Source organism: Pelodiscus sinensis, chromosome 5 (assembly GCF_052426305.1).
Source record: "Pelodiscus sinensis isolate ZL-2025 chromosome 5, ASM5242630v1, whole genome shotgun sequence".
Lineage (NCBI taxonomy): Eukaryota > Metazoa > Chordata > Testudines > Trionychidae > Pelodiscus > Pelodiscus sinensis.
Window position 1 is genome coordinate 47,580,138 of NC_143056.1, and position 21,135 is coordinate 47,601,272.

The following is a 21,135-nucleotide window of genomic DNA, read 5'->3' on the forward strand; positions in this document are numbered from 1 at the left end:
ACACACACAGAATTTAAGGGGTTAAATACTACTAGAGGCAAAAAAGTTTCATAACATGCTGAGGAATGTGAACCTGCACAGCAAGTTGTATTGATGTTACCCCTATGAACAGTAATCTGCTTATACACAGTGTGGTCTTTATGCATAATTCCCAGTGTTTAGTTAGAAGAAAAAGCTAATTCAAAGTAATTTTCTTCTCTACAGCCAACCGTAATTCTTTTTTCACTATTCAGTTGTCAATATGTGTACTAACCCAGCCAAAAGAAAACATGTTCTGCTGGAGAAAACAGCAATATATACCTCGGTTTCAAATGAAAGGCTTTTTCACCACAGTTTTCTAAGGTTCTCTGAAAGACCCTTTCCTCATGAAAGTGAATGACGGCACAAGTACAGGCAGTCCCCGACTTAGGCGGATCCGACTTATGTCAGATCCGCACTTACAAACGTGGCTTTTCTCGCTCCGGAGCTCACGGACGGTGGGTCGCCACCCGTGTCCTCCGGGGCGAGAAAAGCTTCTCCCGGTCTCCCTGGTTTGCTGGGGGGGGGGTCCAGCAAAGCCCCCAGCAGACCAGGGACACCCGAGCGCGCTTGGGCTATCCCGCTGCAGGCGTGCTCCGCGGCTTTGCTCCCCGTCTCCTTGGCCTGCAGGGAGACGGGGAGCAAAGCCTTGGAGCACGCCCGCAGCGGGACAGCCCGGGCGCGCTTGGGCTGTCCCGCTGCGGGCGTGCTCCAAGGCTTTGCTCCCCGTCTCCCTGGTCTGACCAGCAGACCAGGGAGATGGGGAGCAAAGCCTCGGAGTATGCCAGCAGTGGGACAGCCGCGGCGCGCCTGGACTGTCCCGCTGCTTGCGTGCTCTGTGGCTTTGCTCCGCGTCTCCCAGGTCAGCAGACCAGGGAGACGGAGCAAAGCCGTGGAGGACTTGGGCGGTCCCGCCACCCCCGTCTCCCTGGTCTGCTGGGGGGGAGGTGCAGCTAGTGCCCCCCCACCAGCAGACCAGGCTTTTCTTGCCTACCCCTGGGGTAGAGCAGCTGGGGGCTGCCGGGTTGGTCCCGCAGTGCCACTCCAGACCAACCCAGCAGCACCCCAGCTGCTCTGCCCCAGGCGTCCTGATTCAGCCGCTGCTGGTCAGTTTCAGCAGCGGCTGAATCAGGACGCCTGGGGCAGAGCAGCTGGGGTGCTGCTGGGTTGCTCCAGTAGCGCCGAGGAGCCACGCTACTGGAGCAACCCAGCAGCACCCCAGCTGCTCTGCCCCAGGCGTCCCCAAGTCAGCCGCTGCTGAAACTGACCAGCGACTGACTACAGGAAGCCCAAGGCAGAGTTGCTCTGCCCCAGGCTTCCTGGAATCAGCCCCTGATCAGTTTCAGCAGCAGCTGACTTGGGGACACCTGGGTTTCTTAAGTTGAATCTGTATGTAAGTCAGAACTGGCGTCCAGATTCAGCCGCGGTAGAAACTGATCAGTTTCAGCAGCGGCTGACGCCAGTTCCGACTTACATACAGATTCAACTTAAGAACAAACCTACAGTCCCTATCTTGTACATAACCCAGGGACTGCCTGTATTACACTGGTGTGATTTACACAGTTTTTGAGCCACATATCTGAGATGGGAATTGGGCTCTTATTTGAATATATATACACACTTCACCTTGCTATAATGTTCTATTCAGATAATGGAAAACACAAGCAGTCAGATTGTGCTTGCATATTGACTGTCAGAATATCTAAAACCTCTTCATATTAAAGCTGACAAAGAAAGCATTAAAGGTGGCAGTTAAGGCCATTTTTGAATAACTCATTCATAATGCTTTGAAGATATTTCTTAGTAAAAATCTCATATTGTAGATCTTAATTTTCTACCAAAATACTGTATGAAAGGCGGTGTTAAAATTATGCCCCTGATAAGGCCTTTACTTGTAGCCATCAGATAGAATGCATTAATATGATTTTAGAAATCCACTATGAAGCAAGTTAGTCGCTTCTTTTAACTAAACAGAAAAAGAAAACCACAAGCAATATAGTGAAAAATTGCAAAAAGGCAAGCATGTGTAGTCACTAGTGTTAATCATAGAATCATAGGACTGGAAGGGACCTCAAGAGGTCATCAAGTCCAGCCCCCCGCCCTCAAGGCAGGACCAAGCTCCGTCTACACCATCCCTGACAGATGTCTATCTAACTTGTTTTTAAATATCTCCAGAGAGGGAGATTCCACCACCTCCCTTGGCAATTTATTCCAATATTTGACCACCCTGACAGTTAGGAATTTTTTCCTAATGTCCAATCTAAACCTCCCCTGCTGCACTTTAAGCCCATTACTCCTTGTCCTGTCCTCAGAAACCAAGAGGAACAAATTTTCGCCTTCCTCCTTGTGACACCCTTTTAGATATTTGAAAACCGCTATCATGTCCCCCCTTAATCTTCTTTTTTCCAAACTATACAAGCCCAGTTCATGAAGCATGGCTCTCTAAACCTTTAATCATTCTTGTCACTCTTCTCTGTACCCTTTCCAATTTCTCCACATCTTTCTTGAAATGTGGCGCCCAGAATTGGACACAGTACTCCAGCTGAGGCCTAACTAGTGCAGAGTAGAGCGGCAGAATGACTTCATGAGTTTTGCTTACAACACACCTGTTGATACAACCTAGAATCATATTTGCTTTTTTTGCAACAGCATCACACTGTTGACTCATATTCAACTTGTGGTCCACTATGACCCCTAGATCCCTTTCCGCCATGCTCCTTCCTAGACAGTCGCTTCCCATCTTGTATGTATGGAACTGATTGTTCCTTCCTAAGTGGAGCACTTTGCATTTCTCTTTATTAAACCTCATCCTGTTTACCTCTGACCATTTCTCTAACTTGCTAAGGTCATTTTGAATTATGTCCCTATCCTCCAAAGAAGTTGCAACCCCACCCAGTTTGGTATCATCTGCAAACTTAATAAGTGTACTCTCTATCCCAATGTCTACATCATTGATGAAGATATTGAACAGTACGGGTCCCAAAACAGACCCTTGAGGAACTCCACTTGTTATCCCTTTCCAGCAGGATTTAGAACCGTTAACAACAACTCTCTGACTACGGTTATCCAGCCAATTATGCACCCACCTTATCGTGGCCCTATCTAAGTTATATTTGCCTAGTTTATCAATAAGAATATCATGCGAGACCGTATCAAATGCCTTACTAAAGTCTAGGTATATGACATCTACCGCTTCTCCCTTATCCACAAGGCTCGTTATCCTATCAAAGAAAGCTATCAGATTAGTTTGGCATGACTTGTTCTTCACAAACCCATGCTGGCTATTCCCTATCACTTTATTACCTTCCAAGTGTTTGCATATGATTTCCTTAATTACCTGCTCCATTATCTTCCCTGGGACAGACGTTAAACTGACCGGTCTGTAGTTTCCTGGGTTGTTCTTATTCCCCTTTTTATAGATGGGCACAATATTTGCCCTTTTCCAGTCTTCTGGAATCTCCCGTCTGCCATGATTTTTCAAAGATCATAGCTAAAGGCTCAGATACCTCCTCTATCAGCTCCTTGAGTATCCTGGAATGCATTTCATCAGGACCTGGTGACTTGCTGACATCTAACTTTCCTAAGTGATTTTTAACTTGTTCTTTGTGAATCCTATCTTCTAAACTTACCCTCTCTCTGCTTGTATTCACTACATTAGGCACACCTCCAGACTTCTCGGTGAAGACCGAAACAAAGAAGTCATTGAGCATCTCTGCCATTTCCAAGTTTCCTGTTACTGCTTCTCCCTCCTCACTAAGCAGTGGGCCTACCCTGTCCTTGGTCTTCCTCTTGCTTTTCATGTATTTATAAAAGGTCTTCTTGTTTCCCTTTATGCCTGTAGCTAGTTTGATCTCATTTTGTGTCTTTGCCTTTCTAATCTTGCCCCTGCATTCCTGTGTTGCTTGTCTATATTCATCCTTTGTTATTTGTCCTAGTTTCCATTTTTTATATGACTCCTTTTTTATTTTGAGATCATGCAAGATCTCCTTGTTAAGCCAAGCTGGTCTTTTGCCATATTTTCTGTCTTTCCTACACAGCGGAATTGTTTGCTTTTGGGCCCTTAACAACGTCCCTTTGAAATACTTCCAACTCTCCTCAGTTGTTTTTCCCTTCAGTCTTGCTTCCCATGGGACTTAACCTACAAGTTCTCTGAGCTTATCAAAATCTGCCTTCCTGAAATCCATTACCTCAATTGTGCTGGTCTCCCTTCTACCTTTCCTTAAGATCATGAACTCTATTATTTCATGATCACTGTCCCCTATACTGTCTTCCACTTTCAAGTTCTCAACTAGTTCCTCCCTATTTGTTAAAACCAAATCCAGAACAGCTTCTCCTCTGGTAGCTTTTTCAACCTTCTGAAACAGAAAGTTGTCTCCAATGCAGTCCAGAAACTTATTGGATAGCCTGTGCCCCACTGTGTTAGTTTCCCAACATATGTCTGGATAGTTGAAGTCCCCCATCACCACCAAATCTTGGGCTTTGGATAGTTTTGTTAATTGTTTAAAAAGGCCTCATCCACCTCTTCCACCAGGCTAGGTGGCCTGTAGTAGACTCCTAGCATGATATCACCCTCGTTTTTTACCCCTTTTAGCTTAACCCAGAGACTCTCTACACAGCTATTTCCTACGTTCATCTCCACTTCAGTCCAAGTGTGTACATTTTTAATATACAAGGCAACCCCTCCTCCCTTTTTTCCCTGTCTGTCCTTCCTGAGCAAGCCGTACCCTTCCATACCAACATTCCAATCATGCGTCCCATCCCACCAGGTTTCTGTAATACCAATGATATCATAGTTGTATTTATTGGTTAGCAATTCCAGTTCTGCCTGCTTATTACCCATACTTCTTGCATTTGTATATAGGCATCTAAGATACTGATTTGATCTTGCCTCCCTGTTGTGCCCTGACCCTCCTTTCTCCTTGCCATTATAGGCCGTAGTCCCCCCCATTTCCAACCCAACTCCCAGTCCCGCACATTCAGCACTTACCTGTGGGCTTAAGATTAAAGCTTTTTTCCTTTTTTAAAAATTCCTTACTTTCTCCAATTTGGAGTCCAGAAATGGTAATCTGTTCCTTTTCTTTAAAATAGTTGATGTGAACTTTGCTAACCACCACCAAATGGTTGTCAAATTATTCTTACAAGAAATGGTAATACAGGCTGAACCTCTCTCAACCAGGACTCCCTGGTCCAGCATCATCCCTGGTTCAGAAGGACCACAGCTGTTGCTGGACAAGAAAGACCCAGTGGAAGACCAGAGTCAGGAGTTCTGCAGGGGCCATGAGCCCAGCCACAGGAGGGCTGAGCCAGTGGTAGGGTGGCTGAAACACCAGTGGGCTCTGCTAGGGCAGCAGTCTGCTGTGGTGGGGCCAGGAGCCCCAGCAGTGGGATCATGGCTGCCGCAGCAAGACTGGTGGGGCCAGGAGCCCCAGCAGCAAAGCCAGTGCTGCCCTGGTAGGGTTGACAGGGTTGGGAACCCCAGCAGCAGAGTCCCGATAGTGGAACTATGGGCTGGCAGGGCTGGTGCTGCTGCAGCAGGGCTGCTGGTGGGGCCAGGAGCATTGGCAATAGGGCATCGGTCTGCTGTACAGGAGTTAGGAGCTCCAGAAGTGGGACCGCACGCTGTGGTGGTAGGACAGTGGGGCTGGTGGCAGGTGGGGAGCCAGCTGGGAGGCCAGGGCAGGATCAGAGCCACACTGGGAGGCCAGTGGCAGTGGGGCCAGAAATGACCTTCCCTCAGGTACCGAGGGTGCCGGGCCAGGGAGGTCCAACCTGTATTTCATGCTAAATGGTATCAGTACAAAGGTGATTTCTCGGTCACAAAATATAAACATCTATATTCTGTTCTTTCTTGCATTTCTCTTTCAAAAACTCACACTAGATAAACAATTCGCTCTCTGGTCAGTTTTCTCTTACTCTTTTTACTTTTACATTCTGTTACTAAGAGGGATACTTACTTTTAACTAGATTGCAATTTCAGGTTAAAAGAGCTTGGAACAGATTTTCTAGAATGAGTTAAGTAGTGTTACAGAAAATTATCTGCAGATACTTTTAGAAATGCAACAGCAAGGAACAATTAGCTATCTAGATTTCCTACAGATAATGCCTGAGTCTCTGAATCAGAAGTAGTGTAACAGTGATAAAGGAAATGAAGTTGTATTTTAGAGTGTATATTTTCTATATTACTATTTATTTTATTAAGCTAATTTTTCTTGCGTGTATTTCTAAATCACCCATTCTCACCCCAATGTCCCAGTCAAATTAATCTGTCCCCCACCTATTTTACCTGCAGGACCCAATCCAGGAGGCGTGCTCAGAGCAATTAAGTTCTTAATTCCTTTATCACAGTTACATTACTTCTGTGATTCGGGTGGGTGAGGTAATATCTTTTACTGGACCAACTTCTGTTGGTGAACAGATCATGCTTTTGAGCTTACAGAACTCTTGTTCAGGTTACTGAATAACATCAGACGAGTCCTTTTGGAAACTCAAAACTGCAGTATGAGAATGTTGCAGATCATGATAAAGGTTCATTGTTGTTGCCATCTTGGAAAGCTACGAAGTATCTGGCTCAAATTACCTCTAGCTAGCAATGTCAGCCTCTTATGTTCATGAGCAGTAAAATGTACTTCATGCTAATTTATGAGGCAAAAAGTAGGGAAAAATAATGTTCATTGGCTTTTTGTACTTACTATCCTGTTTCTTGGTCACCTCCCTGAAACATACATTAATTAAATACAATTGAGGTGACAAATATAATTACATTAGATAACATGCTAGCCTAAAAATACTGAAACTAAAGACAAATTGATAGTCATTGAGGGCCAGAACTGAAGAATGGACTCTCATTCCAAAAAAGAGAGTGGGGTCTTTTCACACAGCTCTCAAAAGCATCAGTTGAGCGCCCACAAATATTTTTGAGTAAATAGAACAACAATCACTAGTCGCCTGGACAAATCAATCAAATGTTACCAAAAGGAAAAGCCACTGTATAATAAAACACTCCACAAATTAAGTTCATTAGACATCATCAGCATCTAATATTTCCCAAAACCTGAGTACACACACATTTTAAAATATCTGACAATTTGAAAAATATCACGCTATTTACACTGAAGTTAAAGATCAGTGCTTCAAAGCCAGCAAGAAGGCTGAGAGGAATGCCAGCCGCCTGGGCAAGTGCGGGTAGAGGGGAGCAACTCTGCACTCCCAGAAGGGGCAAGACCTTCGGTAGAAGGGGTGGGTCTATCAGCAGCAAGTCTTTGGTGCCTCCTGGACCATGCTACTCTCTCCCTTTTCCCCAGCCCTTAGCACTACCCAGTGCTCCAGCTGCAATTTAAGAGGCTCAGGCCACCATCTCTGCCACAGTAGCAACAGTGGTGGCCGGGAACCCCAGCTTCTTTTGAATTGCCAGTGCATACACAAGCTCCTTCTATAGAACTCAGTGAACATTTAATGAAATTACAGCAGAATGGATTCTCATGAACACTAAGGTGTCTGTTCCTGTGACACACACAAATGTCCCTCATCTAAAAGTGTCTTTAAAAAGAGGCTGTTATTAGATAATAAGCCCATGGTTCAATATCTTCAGATGTTATCAGTTAAAAACCAGAAAATATTTATCTCTATAATTAATGGGTTAGGGGAGACTTTTACTAATTGAGTACATTAAATGCTGTCAGTGCATAACCATGGGAGAACTGCACAATAAAAGTGCAGTGCTTTGCTTACTTTCACCTACCCAGAAAATGGTAGTGACTTTTTGCACACTTGAAGATAATTTAAAAATTAGCTTTCAAATCATTTCCCACATTAATTATAGCTCAGTAATTAAGAAAATTAACAGTAGTTAAGAGCTGACAAAAATGACTAATAATCACAGCACTTTTACTTATTTAGTACCCAATGACAAATACAGATTCTCCTTGATGTCAATAGAACATGCATGTGTGTGTATGTGCCTGCACACAAAAGCTGAATCAGGACTATACTCAGGGACCCTTATTTTCCACAGGTGCAAAATGTGTCATGGAATCTAACCTTTGCTACATAATTATTGTCACAGAGCAAATTGGCTCTTTCAGGCTAGGTCTACACTACAGAGTATTTGCGCAAAAACAGCATCCACATCTCAAGTATGTTTTTGCGCAAGTAAAACAAAAGAACAGAGGGTTTTTTCCCGGTGTAGGTATTCCTCCTTCTACGAGGAATAACTTCTTTTTGCGCAAGAACTCTTGCACTAAAAGGTACGTGGGGATGGGCAAGAGGGGTTTTTTGCACAAAAAGAGGCAATCAAAAAAGCACAGGTGCCCTGGTGGCCATTCTGTGCATAGCAATCAGAGTTTCCTTTTGAGAGAGCGTCCATGCAGTCTGGACGCTCGCTTGCACAAGAAGTTTTTGCAGAAGATCTCTTCCGCAAAAAGCTTCTTGCTTGAGAAGCCTGTCATGTACACATAACCTCAGAGGGTTGGGGCTCAACCTCACACAGATAATCTGCTTCCCCAGGTGAAGGGAATGTGTCTGAGGTGAGCAGGAGGTCATGTGATGGGATCATGGGAGTTAGAACCAGGCCTGCTGTGCGATGTAAAGGACAGCTTGTATTTAGTGAGAAAGAAGTACTAGTCCTACCATGTGAACGCTCAGTGTGAGAGAAGAAGGCTGGGATAAGCCTAGCTGGAGGAACACCTCATCAGGGTAAGAACTAAGAATGCAGCACTGACACTAAGCACCAGCTAGGGAGGCTAGATGGAGGTTTGTGTTCTTTTGAACTCTGCGTTAATAAATCAGACTCCCAAGAAAGAGGCATTATTAAGAACATCAGCAGTGTGAAGTTTTCTCAACTGGGAAAGAAATAGAAATGGAGGCACCAAAGCCAGATCAAGTAAATCCTACTACAATTGTGCTCCCACTTTAATTTCTAAAATAAGTACGAAATAATCATAATAATTCTTCAAGACTGCCATGACCTTAAAACCCCAGTATAGTTGGATGTATAGCTATTTTCGACAGTCTGCAGACATGTTAAAACAAAGGCTCTGAGAATCCTGCCATAATGAAAAATGTCATCACTTATTTCACAGTGAATTTTTCAACAGCAACATCTAACTAATGTACTCATCCTCCCAAACCAACTCCCTCACCCTCTGAGGTACCAAAACTTTCAATTTTCATCAGCCTCTCTCTTCCTTGCCTTTTAATGCTCTTATTAATTTCCAATATAAAAACCTGCAGCACGCTGAAAACTGAATTGTAGAAGCGTAGTAAAAAAAACTGGAACAAAAAAATGGAGTAATAGCAAAACAATCATACAGGTGTTAAATTACTGGTTGTATTATTGATTTTCATATTTAATTCAGTAACTGCCTCTGTTAATTTAAGTGGAGTTACTGCATAACTTCTGATCTGCCACCCAAACTCAAAAAATATGCCACAGAATTTCAGTCCAGCTTGTTATATAGCATTGGCTTTTCTTCTAGAGATTGCAGAAGAGAAGTCTGAGATTCCACAATGCCTCAAATGTAAGAGTCGTGGTGTCCGACATGCTAGCCACATGTGGCTATTTGGCCGGTTGAGTGTGGCTAGCTCACTATTGCAGTAGCCACTATAGTTGCTACTGCTTCAGAACTGATTGCTAATTTAATCCTTTAGAAGCTAATTTGTCAAGAGGACTCAATCCATACTCTAAATTTAAATGCACAAATTTTGAACTTTAACTATTAGACCACACAAAACATGTATTTGTACAAACTAATTGTGATGGGACTGGTCATAGAGATCTCATTGTGACTGTCAGTTGATGTGCTTAAATACCACTGAGCCAACTTTCCTGATTCCCTGGGTGCCCTCTTTACTCCATCTTACTGATACAGGCCCGCCAGCCTCCTTCAGCACTGACACAGAAATGAGGTCACACCCCTAGTCAGTGTAACTTTACAGCTGCTGAGATATGATCAGCTCTTGGAAGGGTCTGTCAAAGGGACTTGCCACAGCACTCAGATGCACAGACCCAATGGGACCTGAACCCCAGATAAATCCCCATCTTACTCTGTATAAAGTTATATACAGAACAAGCTCATATTTTTCCCCCTCTTTTTTACATAAAGAGAGAGATGCACAACTGCTCCCCCCTCCTTCCAGGTAACAATTATTTATACTGGATTTAAATAAACAGGATTACATTAACTATTAGAAGACTTACCCAGTGTTGCCGGGATCCTTCAGGGCAGGTTGTTGGTGATATTGGAGGGGGGTGCACGCACACATGTGTGCATGTTCAGGCGTCTAGGAAGGTGAGAAAGTGCACAGGGTGTCCTTCCCAGACATCTCTCCCCACCCCACCCCACGCTTTCACCAGCATCCCGAGTATGTCCAGTGTCAGGGGGGTGAGCAGGGCTGGGGCTCTGCCATCTTGCCTGTCAGCACACCAAGTTAAGTAGTTCCCTTGTCCCAAATTCTTTCCACCCCTCCTGAACCTTGGCTGCAATGACGGGGTTGGGAGGAGGAAAGGGCTCCTGGTGGCCGGGGAGGCCTGGAGTAGAAAAAAAGGCCCTAGCAGGTGTGGGGATCTGGGGAAAAGAACAGCGCCCTGGCAGATGGAGGACTTCTGGCCATCCTGGTACAACCGAACCTTGACCTTGCTTTAAGTTAGGAGAGGAGGAAACTGCATACCAAATTTGGTGACCCTAGCTCTTACCAATAGGAGGAGCTCTTGAACAAATGGACACACAGACAGACACACTCTAAAATAGATATACAGGTAAAAAGTAGGATTTAAGTGGTTATGAGTAATCTCACTCAAAACAAAGCAAGTTACTAAGCGAAAGAAAAACATGCCAGCTAAGTCTGATACACTATGGAACTGGTTACCTAGAATATCTCACCCTCAGGTATTCAGAGAAGCTTCTTTCATAGGCTGGACAGCCTCACAACCTTGGTTTCATATCTCTGCCCCCCACACCCTATTCAGTCTTAGATGTTTCCAACAGTCATCTTGGGTGGTAAGCAGTGGTGTTCCGATGTCTGGCAGTCACCTCTATTGTTTGGCTTCCCACCTTTATATAGATTTTGTCCAAAGCAGGTATCCTTTGTGTTCAGTTTAAAAACTTTTTTCTTGTCTTCAGTGAAAAAGTACAAGGACTAATGTGGGTCCCAGCAACAGGCGACCTATATACATGTCCCTAGGAGGAATGAGAGTCCCCACATGGACAGATTCATAGGAAAAACAAACCCATTTTCAGATCATTTATCTTATCCTTGAGCCATCTAGTTTCTGAAATACACTTACTGGCTCTCACTTAGCATGTCTATATTAGTAAACAAGGTTTATACTTCATATTTCTAACTCCATATACAGAAATAATACATGCACACAAATAAAACACACATGCAGATTACAACTTTTCAAAAGATACTTTACATGAAATATTTTGCATCAAGCGTTTTCCAGTTATGCATATTCATGTTCATATTTCCATGAACACTATGACTCCTGTGCACTAAACATGTAGTTAAGTGCCAATCTGCCTGATTTTTCAGTAGGAATACTTTAATGTGCAAATGGTTGGATATGCATGTGATGGGGTGCGGTCACAGAAGAACCCTTGGGGGTGCTTCCCAGAGTGCTGAAAAAGCCACTGACACTCACCTCTTTGTTCTCTGGAGCTTCTTACCACCCTGTCCTATTGGACCTCCTCTCCCCCAGCCAAGGCACAAAGCTGAGATCACCTCTCCACCCCCACAAGGAGCAATATAAACACTGAAAATCTTTAGGTGCAAGGAAAATGCAGCTTGGGGTCCAGCTTCCAGAGAAACCACTCCCCAGATAAATCATTCAGGTAAGCCCCTTTAACAATGAAAGGAGGATGTTCAGGAGGATGATTGCTCCCCAAGGTAACAATTATTTACACTGGGCTTGATAATAAAATCACTTTATTAAGTGCAAACAGTAGGATTTAAGTGGTTGCGAGTGAAAACAGACACAGCAACGTATATTTAAAAAACAAACAAAACAAAAAAAAACATGTAGCTAGTTCTAACATTAAAAGCTCAGTACAAACTTTCCTTAAGGCTGTTCTTCCCTGCCTTGGAGGTTTAGCTGAAAAAAAGATCTTTTTCCCCCCTGGAGTCTCTGGTACATTTTCTTAGGAGTGACATGCCATCCAAAAATAAAGGGACAACTAGCTTCCCACTGTTTTATAGATTCCACTTTGGGCAGGAACATGGACTTCTCCCCCACCTTCTATGGAAAATTACCTGGCCAGTCCCTACCACTTGGGGTGACCACATGCCTTACTAAAACCAACCGTTGCTAAGAAGTAAAGGATAGAGGAGGCTGTTTACATGTGACCATCCAGACATTGAGGGAAACGCCCTTGATGGCTTTCATTTGCACATTTAAAAACAGAAGCCATTCCATACTCCATATCTCTAACTTTACATACAAGTGTGATACATAAACCAAAATAAAATATACAGATCCAGCATATTGTGACATTAAAATTGATAGGTTGCATGTGGTATCTCATCCAAAGCATCTTTGTGTTATGCTTATTTGTGTCCATAAGTCAATTTCATAAAGCATGGGTGAGGGGGGGACTGTCACAATGCATTGTTCCGATATGTTGAATCACAGACCACGGTTGGAAAACGTTATTTCCATATTTTGATTTCTAAAACTTTATAAAAGCATGTTAAAACTTCTAGACTATTATAAAAATAACACTTTAAAAAAAATTATCATTGAGAAGAGTTAATAGTCACTTCTGTCATTCCCTAATCCAGCATTGGTGCCTGCCAGTTTGCAGAGAATATGATCAGGGACAAAGACAACATCAGAACATTTACACTGAAAGCTGGTGAAAACCAGACAAGGTCTTCTCTCTTCCCATATACAAATACCGTATATCTGTTAATTAGTTAATCTCTTACCTGTGTAACCCCCTTATTCCTCCCTGGTTTACTCGGGATCAGGTCATACTCATGTGTGCCTGGGCGCCTGATATTTTTAACATAAAAGGAGATCCTGAATTCTCCAGTGGTGATGTTTAGTTGGGAATTCCCTATCCACCTCTTTACTGCAGTCCCTTGCTCCTAAAGAATATACAATGGCAGTGCCTCCACCTGGCTGGCCCTGTACAAACTTAATGGTGTACCTTGGGAGCCTCCAGGAATAAAATTATTCCAGTAATAATCCAGATCTAACTCTAAGACAACAATTATAAATAATATATATCTAATTGATTAAATTAGAATTAACACACATTTACTTAGATTAAAAGTGAACACAATCAATTAACAAAATACACAGAAAGAAAGGAAACTTATCTATCTGGCATTTACACGGCCATCATTTATCCCATGCCAGAGTGTGCACTCCTTTGGATTCAGAGTTCCAGATGCTTGCATGGGTGCACTTGAAGGTCTTCAGCTGGAGTGGCAACAGCACTGAGCAGGTTCTGTGTCTGTTACTCCAGACATGCAGTCAGCTGCAAAATCCCTCTGCTACTGGTGCAGGCCCCACCAAATCCCAGAAGCTCTGGTTCCTTGGGCAGATCACTCTGGCTCTCATTGGACCCAGAGTCAGTTTGTCTTCTGTGATCTGTCCCAGGCAGCACTTTCCCAAAGCGCAGGTTTATGTAGGCCCTTTCCAGCCACAGGCACAACCAGGATCTCTCCCCTCCAGGGACAATCCCCAGCCCCTGAAGTAGCCTACTAGATCCAAGCCCCAGCAGGCTCTCAGTAATAGGCTCTAACTGCAACAACAGCTCCTGGCCTGGAAAAAGCTTCCCATCAGTAGCCTGGTTCCTTTCTTCAAAATGGAGTCTAGCCTAACTCTCTCTCTTTCCATGCCTGGAAAGCCACCATTCTCCCTTTTCCCAAGGGCTCATGGGAGTTGTAGTCTCTAGGGCTAGACTGCAGCACAAAGGATCCAGTAAAAGTGAGAGGCTCCTTTAGTAAGGGAGAAACTATCCAACAATAAGAAATCAAACCTAGAAAGACATTTTGAAAAGAAACATTGGATGTTTGCTAAAACCTATCCAGCTGGTGGCATGAGGAATAAAGCAGTATAGGACTCTCGCACAAAGCTGAGCAAATAAGATATCCACTTACTGAATGGATGAAGGCGCTGGGAAGGACCACTACTGCTAGTTTTATGGCAGCTCAAGAAATCGTCGAACAAGGGAAGCCATTCATAGATGGAAATGTGTGAAAGAATGTTTCATTAAAGCATCTGAGCACCTCTTTGGTAATTTTAAAAACAAAGATGAAATATTTAAGAAAATTAGAGAAATGCCATTATCTGCAAAGACTGCAAAGGAAGAACTATTAAGATAACCACAGACATAACCAGCCAGAAGGTTAGTGACGTTATATCAGCACCAGGTTTTTCTATTGTCTGTGATGAGATAACTCAGGTTGCTTTACTCGGCAGATATATTAATGATTAAGGTCTTCACGAAGAGTGGATTGTGTTACTGCTACTCAAAGGACAAACTTGGGGCAACGATACTGCATCTGCTGCCACTGAATGTTTGAAATAAAAAGATACTGACATCAACAGAATAATTTCTATTGTTACAGATGGAGCACCCAGCATGAAGGGGGCACACAAAGTTTTGTTTCTTTACTTAAAAAAAAGAAGTAGGATGTAATTTAATTTCACTGCATAATCCACCAAGATGCAGTTTATTCCATCACTTATTTTGTGTATTTATGTAAGAATTTGTCTGTCATTTGCTATCTTTGTGTATGAGTATAAGTAGCTTGGCATGTGATACGGCTCTTGAAATATTTTGGTTAACGACAAAAACAAAAAAATGACTCTTCTCCTTTGAAAGGTTGCAGACCCCTGCCATAGGCAGATCTTTATGCTCACACAGTGATCTGTTGACTTCAGTGAGACTCCTTGTGGGTGCAGGGTTCACGTACAGGGCTCTCAGGACGGGATCAGGGATCAAGACAGAACTATTTAATTTACAGTATCCAAAGTACATATCAAGCAAGAACACACTCCTCTACTTATCCAGATTTTATAAGACAACTAAACCCCAGAAATTCAGAAACAACAATTGACATTAATTAACACAACTTTCTTTCTTTCTTTCTTTCTTTCTTTCTTTCTTTCTTTCTTTCTTTCTTTCTTTCTTTCTTTCTTTCTTTCTTTCTTTCTTTCTTTCTTTCTTTCTACCTTGTCCCCTCCCATACATACATGCACGTAAAACAAACCAGCACAATTATATTATTTGGTCTTACCTTTCTCCCTCGGATTCAGATATCATACAGGATGACTGGTAGCATTTTTTATGCCTGTAGGAACAAGCTGCTTCTTCCAGCCAGACTGCTGTCCAACATGTCAATAAGTCTCCTTTATTCCTTTGTTGTTTTGAATAATTCCTTGCAGTCCCAAAACCATTTAAAAACCTTCCACTGGCAATCAGTCTCTATTATCCACCAATGTTTATTTTTACAGTTAGCACAATACGTGTAAACTCCCAAATGTGCTGTTATATACAAGATCCTAGAACCTACTATATTCTTTATCCAGTTATATTGGGTTTTGTCCTCAATTTTCTCAATGGTCAGTTGGTTCCATTTCTGAGTGGCCTGTGAAAAAAAAGATATGATCTAGTCTATAGTAACTTCCAGACTACTAAATACTAAGGAAACAGAAATAAGGTGAGCAAGGAAACAACATTAAAAATCAGTCCAATGCATGATATACGGGTCAGAACGAAATTGTGTGTGTGTGTGTGTGTGTGTGTGTGTGTGTGTGTGTGTGTGTGTTTTTTCTAGCGGTAAACATTATTGTAAAATTTAACCTTATGCACGTCCTGTTAATGGTTTTGACATAAAATAGTTTTATTTTTGTATGTTTCAATCTCCCCTTTTTAAAACTCAGACAAAAATCTTCAAATCAAGGACTAAAAGTCACTCCAATCTTCCTTCTTTCCTCCCACATAAGGAGGAATGTATCCAGATCGTATAAAACAAGTTTTAGAATGACAAGCAGATGCCCATCTGTACATCTAGAGATGCTGCAATGAAGCCACTGAGCCTAGATCAGTAGAAGGTAGTATGATGAATTGGCCAAACAATGCATCTGCTGCTCTTCTCTCTCCTGACTGGAAGATAACAGGCCAGCAGAGGAGAAGGTTCTGGGGCTATTGACAGGACAGTTTATGAATAGCCCATCAGCGAGGCAGAGTGTCTGAGTTAGTGTGGCAGTTGGAGTGTTTAACAAGTCTTAATTTGCCTAAATTATGACATTGTTCTGTGGATCTCATCAACCCAGGCTCTATGGTGGCCTGTATAACATCTTGACAGATACTGAAGTGATAGGATTGCCATTATCAAGGCTAGACTAGCTTTCCAAGATAGGATGATGAGCAGCAGCTTGGGTCCAGACATGGAAATCCCTGCTGCTATGAAAAGTGAACTAATATTTAAAAGGAGGAGGTCACAAAAAGTACTACACTTCCCCAGCCTCCAGACCTGCTTATGCAAGATGCACTGTACCCATGCAAATCTGTCTGTACTATAGAGACTGCTTCTGCAGTTTGCTGTACGCCTGCGCCCATACTTGCCACCGTTACATAACCATTCACCTACATTCAGTGCTCCCAGCTGCTCTGCAGTCATAGGAGTCACTGTTGATTTCCCATGGAACTGCCACAAGGGGTGGAGTTTGATAGAAGCCAGACCATTATCTGCTCCTCTACATTGTGGCCAGAAAGTACTGCATGGCATACCCAGCATACAGTCTAGACTGAGGAACCATTCTTTTATCACAACCCACAGAAAGATCAGTGGGGGAAGAGAAAATCAACTCACTGCTCACTTACTCTCAAGGTGAAAAGCAAATAAAAAAAATCCCTCACTCACACCTAACTTGACATGCGGCAGAAGAGAGATGCAAGGCACTAGGCTTCTCTCTGTAGGACAGATCACATTAAGACAAAGACCAGATCTGGGTTGTAGATTCCCTACACCTGATCTACACAAAAAGTAAGTAGCTGTGCCTCACCTGTCTCTAATCTGTGGTTCCCTTTACTCTGTTTCATTACCGTAGGCTCTAGTAGTACTGCTCACAATCTCCAGCACATAAGTCACTCCCAGCATAGTCTGGGTACCTGCAGCCTGCCACTCAAAGCTAGGCTTTTACCTGCTTGAGTTATACTGCAGCGAGGCCCCAGCACGCTCCCTTGTAACACACAAAAGCTTATCCCCTAATGCTCTAATAAATTTGTTAGTCTTTAAAGTACCACCAGACTCCTTGGTTTTCCCCAGAATGTGTCTTGTACTGCCCAATCCGCTCTTGGATAATACAAGCTTACATAAAGTGCATCATTTTATTACTAGAAATTATATACACAGATCTTGTTGCCCCCAGATGGAGTTTCCCAAACACTTCAATTTAAGCATACTATTTTAGCTTTTAAAGAGTTTATTATCTACAGGGAGATAGATTTTAAGTGAATACAAGTAATGAGGCATAAAAGTCAGAAATATTTACAATAAAAATAGAGAGAAAAGATAACATGTCTAATTTAAACTTTGTTAAATTCTAAGTAACATTTTTCTCACCATATGCTCTCAACACTCTTAGCCCAGGACCTGTTCTTCTCATTAATTGCTGCTTCCTCTGTTCTTTCTGGTGCTGTGAACTGAGGTACTGTTGGCAACACAGGATTATTTGAATCTACCCATGAAGGCTCAACTCTTACCCTCCAATCATGAGTAGCAGCTTGAAGCCAGGACCACACTGGGTTCAAACCAAAAAGTAAATCCAGAAGGAAACCCTTGGAAGCAAATAATATTGGCAAGATATATTTTGCTTATCAAGCATTTGAAAGCAAATAACTCTCATACAAGATATTTTACTGCTGGAACATTCTGTATTATACATATTTCTTACCATGATTTGTTATTTATCTGACTGTATAAAAAAAGGCATGCTACAAATTAATTTAATGGGCTACACAGCTACCTCAAAACATTGGATCTTTTTGCCCATAGTGAGAGCAGACCAGATCAGCTAACAACAGACAAAATTAACTCCATTTGCAGCCTTTACAGTAAAGCATAATTTATATCCCAAAAAGGTCCTAGAGGACATTCCTTATCTAACTGAAAGAAAGGACTGTTCTAATTTATGGCACCTTTCATTCAAGACCCTTGATTAATTTTATAATGACTTTATCCTCAAAATTCCCCTTCTTATGAATTAAGGAAAACAGACCCCAAGTGGTTAGAGAAAACTGAGACCCCAAGAGGTTAAACAAGTTGCTCAAGTTCACATAGAAAGGAAACTTATGGCACAGCTAGGAATAAAAACCAGTTCCTCACCCTTAACCACAAGATGATCCTTTTACCCATTGAAGTATCTCCAAATGATAATCATCAAATGTAGTTATAAACAGCCATTCCGTTAATCATAATGGGGAAGTGGGCAAGACATCAAGTTGAAATCAGAGAAATGAGAAGAGTCTGGTGTCAGATTCCAGGAGATAAGATTTGATATTAAGGCTTCCTTCACTTAAGAAAATATAAATGTACTATCTGGTGAGTTGTCTATAATAAATATCATAACCTACCACAGACAAAAAGCAAATACCCTTGTCTTGCACCCTGCTAGACTAACCAGTCATATTTTTGTTCTATATTAACTCATACAATACCAAGCTACTTGTATATCATTAGGGCTGAAAGGACAGAAAAAAAATAAAGACCATTATTTCAAATGAGAAACAAATGTCTCTAGACCATATCAGAGACTTTCATTATAGTCCTCAGTTCTATGAAGCATGACTTAAATGTGGTTCAGCTATAGGTGTACTGGAAATTCTTCATTATATTGTCAAACTACAGGATCATCTATTCTCATCTCAATTTAAAAAAAAAACCAGAAATAATTCATGTGAAAATTAGAAAACACTTACCTGCAAATGTTTTTAGAGGAAAGGGGTGCTTTGTGAGTGCATCAAAAAAACAAACAGCAAGGCTATGGTGTAGAAGTAGTGCAACCTGGTTTAAAAAAAAAGATTATAGAATTAAGAATACTTTATACTTATATAGCTGCTTTCATCATAGCATCTCAATCTTTTTCCACGCTGATGCATTACAGTTTGGCTACCTCTGCAAGAAATTGAATTGTTGAAAGAGATTTGTGCAGATTTGTTTTCATTTTTGTTATACTGGCGTATATCTGAATCTTATCACACAATGAATAAATACATCTAGAGCCTTATTTTGCTTACTTTATTCATGCAAGTAATTCCACTGCCTTAATTAATCAGGAGAGCAGAATTTGGTCTCTGAATTGAATATCCTTTTATCACATTGTTTCTTAACTTAATTTTTAATATTGGATTACTTAGCATTTAACTGAGCTGTAACCTTGTGTTATGCAACCATAATTGTGATGAAAATATATTTTATATAATCATATTGTATTAGCTGTATATCTTAAGGTACACCTACATTTCACTTTTCTTTCAGTGGTTGCAGAATAAATGTGCATATCTCTCCCACTCCCAGCAGGGGTTTAAATAGCTGTGTAGCCAGTGAGGCATACAGCTTTGCCACTAAAGACACACCTGGGCTGTGTCTACATTAGCACGATCTTGTGCAAAAGCAGCTGCTTTTGTGCAAAAACTTGCTCCCTGTCTACACTGGCCACAAGTTCTTGCACAAGTACACTAATGTTCTAATGTATGAAATTGGTGCTTCTTGCGCACAATCTCTGATGCTCCCACTCAGGAATAAGCCCTCTTGCTCAACTATTCTTGCGCAAGAGGCCAGTGTAGACAGGCAACATGAATTTCTTGAGCAAGAAAGCCCTATGGTTAAAACAGCCATCAGAACTTTCTTGTGCAAGAGAGCATCTACACTGGCATGGATGCTATTGCGCAAACGCACATGCCAGTGTAGATGCTCTCTTCTGGAAGAGTTTTTGCACAAGAACTCTTCCGCAAAAGAATTATTGCGCAAGATCACGCCAGTGTAGACGTAGCCCTGAAGAATGCTGATATGTAAGGTGAGTACATACCCTACACTGTCTCTACTTGTCCAAGCCTTGCCTCCCCATTAAGGTTCCCTCTAAGCTTCATGGCAGTACTGCCCCTCAACTGACTAATCAGCCCTGCTCAGCTAGACAGCTAATACTCAGAGCCCTGAGCCTCTGATTGGGTGGAGCTGATTAAACAGCTGCAGGCCATGTTACTGCACAGATTAGGGGGAACCTTGCACGTTCACATCCACACTACTATTTTTAGCAATATACTGTTCTGCTACTTCTTCCTCCTTCTTCCTCTCACTCCCCTGCCCCCCTGCTAGAGCCTTTCCTCTGCAGGCATGGAAAGATTCTAGCAACAAAGGGATATCAGAGAAAGGCTCCACCACATTGCGAGAGACTTTCCCCATGGCTCAGCCAGGTTCCTGTTGCCTGGATCCTTTTCCTACAGTGAAGACAGGCTCCAGCTGTGAAGGCCTTCTGCATCATCACATTACTGCAGGACCTTTTCATTGGCACATGTAGCTACACACCAGACTGTGGATATAGCAGATGTTTCACTGTGACAAATATATATGTAAAATAGGTATGAATTTTAAAAAATAAAAAAGTTCAATGTTGATACTTCATACAGTTTTTTCATTTCTTAACTTTCACTTAAAGTGAAAATTGAGAACATTCCTCTAAAAGCTGTTTTGTTTTTAGTAAACATTGAGGCTACGTCTACACTGGCCCCTTTTCCGGAAGGGGCATGTAAATTTCACTAGTCGTCGTAGGGAAATCCGCGGGGGATTTAAATATCCCCCGCGGCATTTAAATAAAAATGTCCGCCGCTTTTTTCCGGCTTTTAAAAAAGCCGGAAAAGAGCGTCTAGACTGGCCCCGATCCTCCGGAAAAAGTGCCCTTTTCCGGAGGCTCTTATTCTTACTTCGAAGTAAGAATAAGAGCCTCCGGAAAAGGGCACTTTTTCCGGAGGATCGGGGCCAGTCTAGACGCTCTTTTCCGGCTTTTTTAAAAGCCGGAAAAAAGCGGCGGACATTTTTATTTAAATGCCGCGGGGGATATTTAAATCCCCCGCGGATTTCCCTACGACGACTAGTGAAATTTAC

The 21,135-nt window shown here is 42.3% G+C and overlaps 1 long non-coding RNA gene across 1 annotated transcript in view; it reads right to left on the reverse strand.

The window, feature by feature from the left end:
* LOC142829111 (uncharacterized) overlaps positions 1-19,737 on the reverse strand; it is a 96,778-nt gene extending 77,041 nt beyond the window's left edge. Inside the window, exons 1-2 of the long non-coding RNA XR_016349626.1 lie at positions 17,599-19,737; positions 15,268-15,618 (exon numbers count right to left, since the gene is read on the reverse strand). This is a non-coding gene — a long non-coding RNA (uncharacterized LOC142829111). The remainder of the gene's footprint in view (positions 1-15,267; positions 15,619-17,598) is intronic.
* Between the last annotated feature and the right edge of the window lie 1,398 nt (positions 19,738-21,135).